The 10,373-nt window shown below is 27.0% G+C and overlaps 1 long non-coding RNA gene and 1 pseudogene across 2 annotated transcripts; one reads left to right on the top strand and one right to left on the bottom strand.

Annotated features, from left to right (window-relative positions):
- Nucleotides 1-2,934, top strand: part of LOC112684002 — a 17,338-nt pseudogene extending 14,404 nt beyond the window's left edge.
- Nucleotides 2,935-5,213: 2,279 nt separating this feature from the next.
- Nucleotides 5,214-8,924, bottom strand: LOC112683997. Of its 2 annotated transcripts, XR_003148641.1 has the most exons (7): nt 8,610-8,924; nt 8,386-8,553; nt 7,882-8,057; nt 7,591-7,760; nt 7,365-7,523; nt 6,933-7,031; nt 5,214-6,058 (listed from the first exon to the last, which is right to left on the bottom strand). It is a non-coding gene; the product is annotated as an uncharacterized LOC112683997 (long non-coding RNA). The 2 variants fall into 2 exon arrangements; XR_003148640.1 differs by having other exon boundaries at nt 8,386-8,924.
- Nucleotides 8,925-10,373: the final 1,449 nt, after the last annotated feature.

The raw sequence follows: 10,373 nt of genomic DNA, 5'->3' as shown, positions 1-10,373 counted from the left end.
TTTTTTTTAGTTTCGTAATAATTTATAAGTTTTTATTTGAACTATTTATAGGTATAAGACAATATATAAATACAGTTCATGGGGGGGGGGATCTATCCTCCATACCCCCCCCCCCGTTATTACACCACTGTACACGTCGGCAGTAGCAATACTAATCATCGCGTCCCAGGTGAAGGACTTAATGGGCGTGAAAGCCGTGGGAACTACCTTGTCCGACATGATAACATCAATCTACGAGGTACGTGCACAATTTTCGAATAGGTAACACTGTACTCGGATCAGTAATATGTATCGTTGTGATCCTTTTACCGAGAGTGAGCGCACCGTACCTACATAATACGGATAGATATTATTGCGATTTGACGTGGCTACGACTACTACTCGTCCGAAATTAACAATTAAAGATACTACTAGCCCTGGTTCGCATCGGGCCCAAAGACGATAGTGAATCGACCGAATTCCAAAGGATTACAAACCGAATAATGCGGTTGATCGGCACGCTCAGAAAAACTCGACAGTCATCGTGGTTACTACTCACGTTGGCTTTATCTACATAAACGCGACGGACCACGACGTGACGTCCGACGAAATGGCACCGGTACCGTTCGAAGTGGTGGGTACGTGAAAGCCCTGTGCTGGCGAACCGTCGGTCCCTTATAACCGCTGTGTGTATCGATCACCGACCGAATTCCTTATTCTCTGGCCGACAGGCAACATCCCATCGGGCTCACCGGAATTCGGTCCGCCGCGTTTCAGTATCACCAACGGTAATGCCACAACAATTGGATTCGTTGAAATGGTCTCGGAACTGGGCACCGGCATCGTAGTGCTACCAATGCTGGCGGTCATTGAAGAACTGCAAAAAAACGTTGTTAGTAAACGTACCGCGGCCCGAAACCGTATGCCTATTTCACCGAATACCATGATCGGCACCACCTGCCGGTTCTGTTCTTTAGCTCTGGGTAAAAACCTGTCGACGCCACCCAAGAGTTATTGGCCATTGGTTCGTGCAACGTTGGCGATTCATTTTTCCACGCATTCCCCGGGTCGGGTTCGTTTTCTAGGAGTGCCTTGAACGCAGCTAGCGGCGTACGAACACGAATGGGAAACTTTTATGGCCGGTGAGAATACCGTCGTACAAAACAAATATTCGCCACTTATCACTGTAAACTTCTAACGCTTTGTTGTACACTCATCGCACGACCGCGATGCATTTGTTTTGCAGGCATATTGGTCATTATATCGCTATTGTACTGTACGCCGTACTTATATCACGTACCAAAATCAACTCTTGCGGCAATAACTATTGCTGCAGTTATATTCACGGTGGAAATTCGTGTGGTCAAACCAATATACCGATCCAAAAGTAACAATTATTTTGATTTTTTTTTTTTTTAAAAGATGCTTTCATTATCTTTTAATTTCGCAAAAATTCGTATATAAACGGTGATTGTTAAACATTTAGCAATAAAAAATTATCAAATTTAAATGCAACATTAAATGTTAAGTCTTAGAATGAACAAAAGTTATTAAAAAAAAAAATTTAACTAATTAAAAAAATGAAACTATAAACATGTATTATGGTTTACCGTGATTATTAATGACTTATCAAACACGTTAAATTTGAATTGAAAATTATGTAATAAATAGAAAAACCTTTACAGTAAAATTACAATCATGTAGTAACTAGTTGCGTCTGGAAAAAAAATAATATTTAAAATGCATTGACTAGGTGATATAATTACAACGGGTTAAAGATATCAAAGGATCCATAAATATAATTGCTAATATAATGACGATAGACAAATAATATGGTATAACGTATAATATTCATATAATAATGATTCCATAAATATTTCATAATTTATTATAAAAGTAATACAAAGCGTGTATTCATTAAGTTGAATAGTTGATTAATATTAATCATATAATCCATTTATAAAAAGAGCTATAGTAAACAAAATATATTTATTACATGGCATTTAAAAAATTGTGTCTATAAGATTTTTCAAATACAGTAAAGAATTAACTCGAATTACCTAAAACTAATTTCATGTAATCTGAAGTAATAAAAATATATCAATTTTACTAGGAATAGATTTTAATTTAAATAAATTTAAAGCAACTAAATGTATGATGAAATAGTATGTATTTAATAATCAGTTTTATTTTACTAATAATTTTTTATTTATTTTTTTGTATTATCCAGAAAGCGACCGGATTCCCGGTCTAGGAACGTTTTTCGCCTGTTTATTTCTGCGTATGGAATTAGGAATATTGATTGGCGTCGGTTTAAATTTGATATCAATTTTATATCATGCTGCAACGCCTAAACTTTCAATTAAAATAAATAAAGTGAGTTGGATATAATCGTTTACCCATCCATTAATTATACTCAGCAAAATACATAAAATTATGTGTTAAACGATATTTTACGATCCGCATAATAGATAAACATATAATAATTGTTGACTCGTAGTGGTCTTAACTATCTCATGATGACACCAGATCGATGTTTAATATTTCCATCAGTCGAATACGTGAGAAACATCATCCTTAAACGCAGTTTAAAACGGAATTTACCAGTGGTAATAGATTGTTTGCATATTTATGGAGCAGATTTTACTGCCGCCAAGGTCTTATACTAGTAGAGTTTTCAGCTAGTTTATTTTGGTTTTTTCGTCTTTCATCTAAATAAATACGATAACTATTAATGGTTGAAAAACGTTTTAATTCCAGGTCATTGAATTTTTAGTCATTGATTTCGCACAGAGGCAACAGTTGTTATTCTTTTATAACTTGAAACCGAGCTTAGTTACTGTTTTCGAAGGAGTTCGTCCAAAAGACTTTAACTTTTGTGTATTTTATGACAGTCGAGATATTGATTGGTTGTTACAGAAACACCAACCAATAAATAATAATTCAGAAGATTGAACTATTATCTGAATTAATTAACATTAATCTATTCATTTCATATGAAATATATTACTAATAATATATTAGTAGTTAATTTAATAAGTTATTAATAATAAATTATTAAAAATTTAAGACAAAATATTGGGAGTTTAAAACTCTAAAAAAATTGAATATAAAAATGCGTTAAGAATTATGTTAATTATAGTTTAAAAATGATATTATTAAAATCATGTTACCAAAAATATTTAATTGTACTTATTTAACATAATAATAATAAAATAAGTACTTATTTGTTACCTACAATTGCCATATTTGCATTTTATTTAAATTTAATTTATTTCATAACTTACTGTTATGATCATCGTTGAACTCTTGTAAACAGAAAAATTTTTCTTGGCTGTTTTTATAAAGTAGATACATTGACCGATATGCTCGTATTTATCGGTTTATCAATTTAATAGATTACTTAATAAACATGTAAGTTTTGAGCCAACAAACGCCAAAAAACATAGTAAAATACACTAATATTTAAAAATGTATAGATAGATTCTGAAGAATACTCTAAGAACTTGAAAAATGCTCTAAAAATTCATTTTAAGTTAAATTTATCAAAAAATGCAAAATAAAATCTACATTAAAATAATCAGTATCACTTGAAACACATTTTATGTTTACGAACCTACGTGTTGGGACATATAAAAAGCAAATGCACTTGCATCAAAATCCCAACCCTGCTCATAAGTTATTTAAAATTAAAAAAGTATTTGTTAGATCAAAAATCAGAAAGTATTTAGCAAATTCTAGAATTTAAAATTCTATGAACTATGTTTATTTTTATCTTGATTTTCTTAAAATTATTAAATAAATGAAAATCATTGAAAATTATTTAAAATTATAAATGTACACAATGCAAGTATGTTCAAAGTATTAAAATTAATTTAATAATTCTAAGATACTCAAATAGTCACAAAATAATTTCAGAATAAAGCTTTATTTTAGACTCAAAATTAAAATAATCAAACAATTACAAGTTAATAAACGTTGAAAATAAAAAGTATTTTATTATAAAACGTTTTTTAAAAATAAACTTAAAAATAGTATATATTACAATACAATTGTTATTACGTTTACTATAGCTATTCATTATTACTTAAAAAACAAAAAAATATTTCTTAAATTTTATAATGACCAACCTTTCAATTAAAATATGTTAAAAAACACATTTTAAACATTTTGTATATGTTTTTTATCCAATGAATTTACGTATCATAACAATATTTTTATCATATCATTTTTCTTTTTTTTAATACCAATTTAAGAATCTATAATAGTTAATAATAATGAATGTTTAAAAAAAAAATAAATGTTAATATAATAACAAAAAAGTATGGTAATTCATTATAAAATTGTTATAATACATATATGCTAACGGCAATAAGGATAATCCAGTATTTTGCAAAATGCCAAAAATCACCCAGCAATATACATAATATGAGCTTTGCCTAGGTATTATGCATAATGCTAAACGTGAAACAGGCAATATGATGAAAATAAACAAAATTATATTTATTATATAAGAAAAATTTTTATAACTATACATTTTTTTTTTTAATTTGGCCACTAAAACTAGTTTTTTATCTGATCAATAATATGAGTACATAAAAATTCATTCCACAACAATTGGCCAAGAATTTTTAAAATGTGTTTGTAATTCCAAGTACCAAAATAAAGTGTATTTGCCTTAAAAATAACATTTCATGCACTTCAAAATGTCACTTTTCTACAATATTTTATAATAAGTAAATAGTAGTTTAAGTAAAATATTTATTTAATAGTAATAATATATAATTATTATAAGAATCTTATGGTAATATAACATATAATAAAATGTTTAGTACTTTGCATAAAAAAAATTTGCATTTTGCATACCTAGGTATTTTGCAAAATACCTGAATTATCCATATTGCCGGTGACATATATAATAATACAATATACATTTTTATAAATATAATATAAATTATAGTAATAATATATAAAAAAAAAATTACTTGAAGGTATATCCATTCTTTTTTTTTTACTTAACCCGTCGTTGATATGGCTATTTAACATCCCATCATTGGTATTTATTATTTATTATTAAATATTTTACAAATATAATTAAAAACATTTTTTCTGATTACAAATATTTCAAACAATAAAAATTAAAAACTACATGATTTAAAAAAAAAAACCTTTTTTTCATACAATCTTTCAAATAATATTTACTTAAATATTTTCTTTTTGTTAGATATGTTTATTTTAAATACACAGTTATAATATATTGCAATATTATATAATAGTACAATAAATATTATTATTCATCTAGGTCCATGTTGCCTATGGAGTAAGGCACAATGCTCACTTTATAGACATTAAGAAGACGTCACATGTATTGCCTCCATCTGACATACGTACAACATAGCAAATTTGCGTTCAGTGCTTCAAATGTAGTGAAGTTAGCTTTAATATTAGTATAAACTGATCTATAATCACACTTTAAGGGAAGAGCATTATCTGTGTTTTATTGGTCGGTTTCTTCTGACATTTTAATTTTTCATCAAGTTATGATGTTTTTTAAAATGTTATACTTTACATACTCATAACACGCATTAAAAATTAAAATATCAGAAAAAACTGATCAACAAAACGCAGATAATGTTCTTTTCTTAAAGTTTGACTATAGGTCGGTTTACTCTAATATTAAAGCTAACTTCACTACATTTGAATCACTGAACGCTAATTTGCCATTTTGTACGCATGTCAGGTGGTGACAACACATGGGGATGTGCTTCCTCTTAATGATATTGCATATTATATCAAGAATTATTTATAAAATTATTAAATTAACAAGAATACATTTAAAATTGTGTCAATTAAAAGTAAAAATAATATCAAAGAAATCAAGAAATAACTAAACAAGTGGTTTTCAAAATACGTATGAGGTAAGCAGCGCGCTTACCACAATATCAATGACGGGTTACATTGAAATATAAAATAATTTTATGTGGAAGTGTTATTATCATCTGCAATTATATTGTTTTCGTTGTCGGACTAATGACCATGATAATCTGCAGTTTCTCTCCTCTTTTTTGATTTTTCTTTGCTGTAAACAGAACAATGAAGACAATTTTAATACTTAAAACATGAAATTACTTTATAATTTATATTGCTATATTGGTTATATAACTATATATAAGTATATAGTATACCTTAAGTACTAAATAATAATTAATAAACATAAAAAGTAGAGTACATGATTTTTTAGCAATCTCAAATGTTTATTACACCTAATCATTTATACTAACAATAAATTCAATTTTTTTTTTTTTTTTAATAGTTCTATAAAACATCAAATTAATATTTATATATGCACATACAAACTTAAATAATAATCTATGCTTGTAATATCATAAAAAAGTATCTCATTTAAAATCAATTAGTTGCATTGTTTTATTTTTCATAATAATAAAAAAAATTTATTTATAAAATAATGTATTAATCATCTCATTATTTAGGAATGATTAAATTTGTGTAATAATGACCTATTTAGAAAGTCTTAAGATAAATTTATGATTATAACAACCTTTTTAATAAACAACTTAATGTAAAAAACATATTAATTTATATTGTCATATTGCACACCTATATCAAAACAGTAACAACTCAAAAAAAAACTTTTTTTAGGAATGTCGGTTTTGTTGGTAATACCTTGGTATCATTCATTCAATAAAATGTACTTATATTGCCATCTGACGGAGAATAATAAAGATAAAGATAAACCTGTTTTTTGATTTATGTAATTTTGTTTATAGAATCCGAATACACGTTTAACTAAAAAAACCAACTTTTTGAGTTGTTACTGTTTTGATATGGATGTACGATATATTATATTATTGTTTCTTCAATATTTAGATTTTAGATTTATTAAAAATTATATATATTATAGATATATATAATGTATTAGACTAAGTTATTACTTTGTAATCCTTATTGGTACCTGTGGTAACCATGACAATACTATTGATGATATAATTTCTGCAATCTTTTTTTTCTGGACATTTTTGACTAAGAGTACCCTAAAATAATAACAATTAATTAAAAACTATTTCATAATCAGTTTATCAATGATAAACTCAATGATAAATACAATAATTAAAGAGAAACTGGAAAGAAAAAGACCACTATGCCTAAGATTAGTAGACTGTGTGAAAAGAGAAGTAAAATAAGTAGATCCAGGAACAAACTAAAAATAAGGAGTGGAAGACAGAGGGAGATGGAGGGAAATTTGCTATACAGGATAGTCTTAAAGGCTGGAAAACCCTAAAAAAAAAAAAAAATATATAAACAATATCCTGTACAAATTATTGACATAATAATATCATGAAATGAAAAAATAAAAAGATACCTACCTATAATGATTACAAATTTTAAATTTTAAAAATGATTTTTTATTTTTTTGACCTTTCCAGCTGTAATACTTGAAGAGCTCATTATAAAATATAATTTTTAATACAATAAGTAACTTTGGAAATATGTTTTCCTTCAGAGATAAAACTCAATGTTGATACCTGCGTAAAATAAAATCTATAAATTATATACAGTTATTCCAGAATTATAAAAAAAAATACAACATACCAATTTGTTTGTGTAATTTAACTCTTCATTTTGTAATGTTGATTCCATTGCTAATAGTTCACTTTTATTTTTTAATGGAAAACATGATAAATGGTTGTCTTCAAAATTACTATTTAAATTTGGCTGACGATTAGGTGCCAGTTGATCTTCAATAAAGGATGAATCATCTTCTTTAACATAATTTATATTTGACTTTACTTATTAAATATTATTTTATGAGTTTTACTACTTTTGTAATATAATAAATAGAATTTATCAAATAGAATTCAAATTAGTTCCTAGCGCAGTTACCTGATAGCTTACAATGTTGATAACCAATAGCTTCTAATAAACTAAAAACTTTGAAATCAAAAATACAGGAATGCAAAACTTTTTTGGCTAATTTGCATTTTTTTCAATGTTTTTGACGGTTCATTTGGTATAAAAGTTGTTGTTAAGATAGTACTGGTACTAGACTGAACTGAAAACTTATTGGTAAAACATAACATGTCAAACTCATTTCTTGGATGAGAAATATTGTAACAATAATTGTTGTTCTTATTAAATGATTACGACTAATCTAGTTTTAAAAATTAATTATTAATAACTTTATTATAAAACACTATGGTTGAAACTTAAATATCTTAGACAGAGTGTAATAAAAACACACACAAAATAAAGTTTAGAAAATTCAATTTACTTTTTTGCTTCTAAAGAAATGTAAGGTATACCGTACAATATTATACTAGATTATAGATTAATAAATAATAAATAGTAATAATAGTTTATTTTTAGGTAAAATGAATACATTATTACCTGTAATCGTTTTTCGTTGATAGTAGGCGAACTTTTCGAAGTTCATTAGCCAATATGACAGGCGATTATATTATTAGGCAGCAGTTTGAACAGACAAGTAACGTTAAACTCAGTATAGACGTTGTAGATTGTATAAACTCGAGTAAATACAGCGTCATATGAACGGTACTACAAAAAAATATCAACTATAATTTTTACTTTACTTAATATACGTGAAACGCAACTTAGGAAATACAAATCACGAAGACGATGTGCATTGCACATTAATTTTACAGAAGACAACAAGGAATATGGAATGACTTTTAGCCATTTTTGGTTACATATAATAGACGTATTAAATCACGATTAAACCACGGTTACGATGAACACATCCAATATTATAATTGGTTAAAGTTTCGTTATCGTCTGTTTTTGTCCAAAAATAATACATTAATATCGCGGCGATCTATACTTCTATTTTAAGAACAATACGATAACCGTTGTGCGCGTAGTGATATGATACCACGTAACGTGTTTCGTTATGGCACCGTTTTACTGCAGCAGTTTCAATATTCTATCGCCTTTCGAAGAGCGTCATCCTTATCACGTAAAATCACGCGGGGTTCTTATCTATATTGTACATTGATTATTGGTCAAATTACTTTGTCAATTATCGCTTTGTACGCAATGTATTTGTATTAATTTTTGTAAAGCATTTTTACACTGTTCAGTATTCGTATAGGTAATATGATTGTTACTAACAGAATTATTAAAAAAAAATAAAAAATAAAAAATCGCCCCAATGGTTCAGTATGCAGCTATATAAAAATAACCCTGTACCGCAAATTATCTGAATACGACACTGCGTCTACACAATATATCTAAGCAATCAAATTTCACATGAAGGTCTTTGCATATCATAAAATCAGTAGAAGTGTTATCCTTCACGAATGATTTTTTAAATGTGCTTTGTTTAAGAATTGAATGTGGACTTTTATTAAAATTAGAGATTTCTGAAAAAATGTTACGTCTTAAATTGCAATTACAAAGGACACTGATCTAAAATTATGTAGGTATGTCATTATGAATGTTTCAAATATACAATTTTCTTTTTTAATTAATTTAATACTTACTTTTGATCATGCCTCTTATAAAATATAAACTGCACAGGTTTTATACACAAATGTTTAGAATATTTCAAGTATAAAATACTGATCTAAAATTTTTTATAAAATTATAATATTTACTATTTTATTACTTGATCAATGATTGCAACAATATATATTATATATAAATATAAGTATAGGTACAGACATGATGTATGATATTTATGAGATGATTATAAAAGTAATCATTGTAATTATGACATGTGTGCTCATAAGTATTTGATTTTATTATAAAATTAGCTTTTCATTTTATATGGATATGTAAAAATATAATTTGTGAGCCATAATCATGTATTATCTACTCATATATTATACATACTAAAAAAATATGGGGTATTCATAATCAATGATAATAGTAAATATAATCTGTAGCCCACAATGCATAATGCAACCATTTTAGTAATAAAAAAAAACTCAATATTTATGAGCCAAAACTAAATTAATTGCATGTATGTACCTATGAACTAATCCATAACAAAAATTTATATATATATATATATATAAGGGATGAAAAAATAAGTAGTAACAATGTATATCTCAGAGTCTAAAGAATTTAATGATACATTCAACAAGTTCTGGATTGCGAAAATGGTCCAGTCATATAGTCAATGAGTAGAGGACAAAAGTTTATTCATTTTTATATTTTTATATTTTAAAAATATATAGATATTATTGTATATTTATATGATGTGGGTGCAAGCACGTACACCAAAACAAATTTCGTAGGGGTTCACATAGTAGTTTTTGGTGGGTTCATAGATGATTGATATAAGCTAATTACACAACTATTCATTTTTTATTTTATCAAGAAAAAGTGATTCCACAAACCCTCCCTGTATACCT

Source organism: Sipha flava, unplaced genomic scaffold, assembly GCF_003268045.1.
Source record: "Sipha flava isolate LNK unplaced genomic scaffold, YSA_version1 239_pilon_pilon, whole genome shotgun sequence".
Lineage (NCBI taxonomy): Eukaryota > Metazoa > Arthropoda > Insecta > Hemiptera > Aphididae > Sipha > Sipha flava.
The sequence above is the reverse complement of the archived record's forward strand: the minus strand, read 5'-3'. Positions and strand labels throughout refer to the sequence as shown.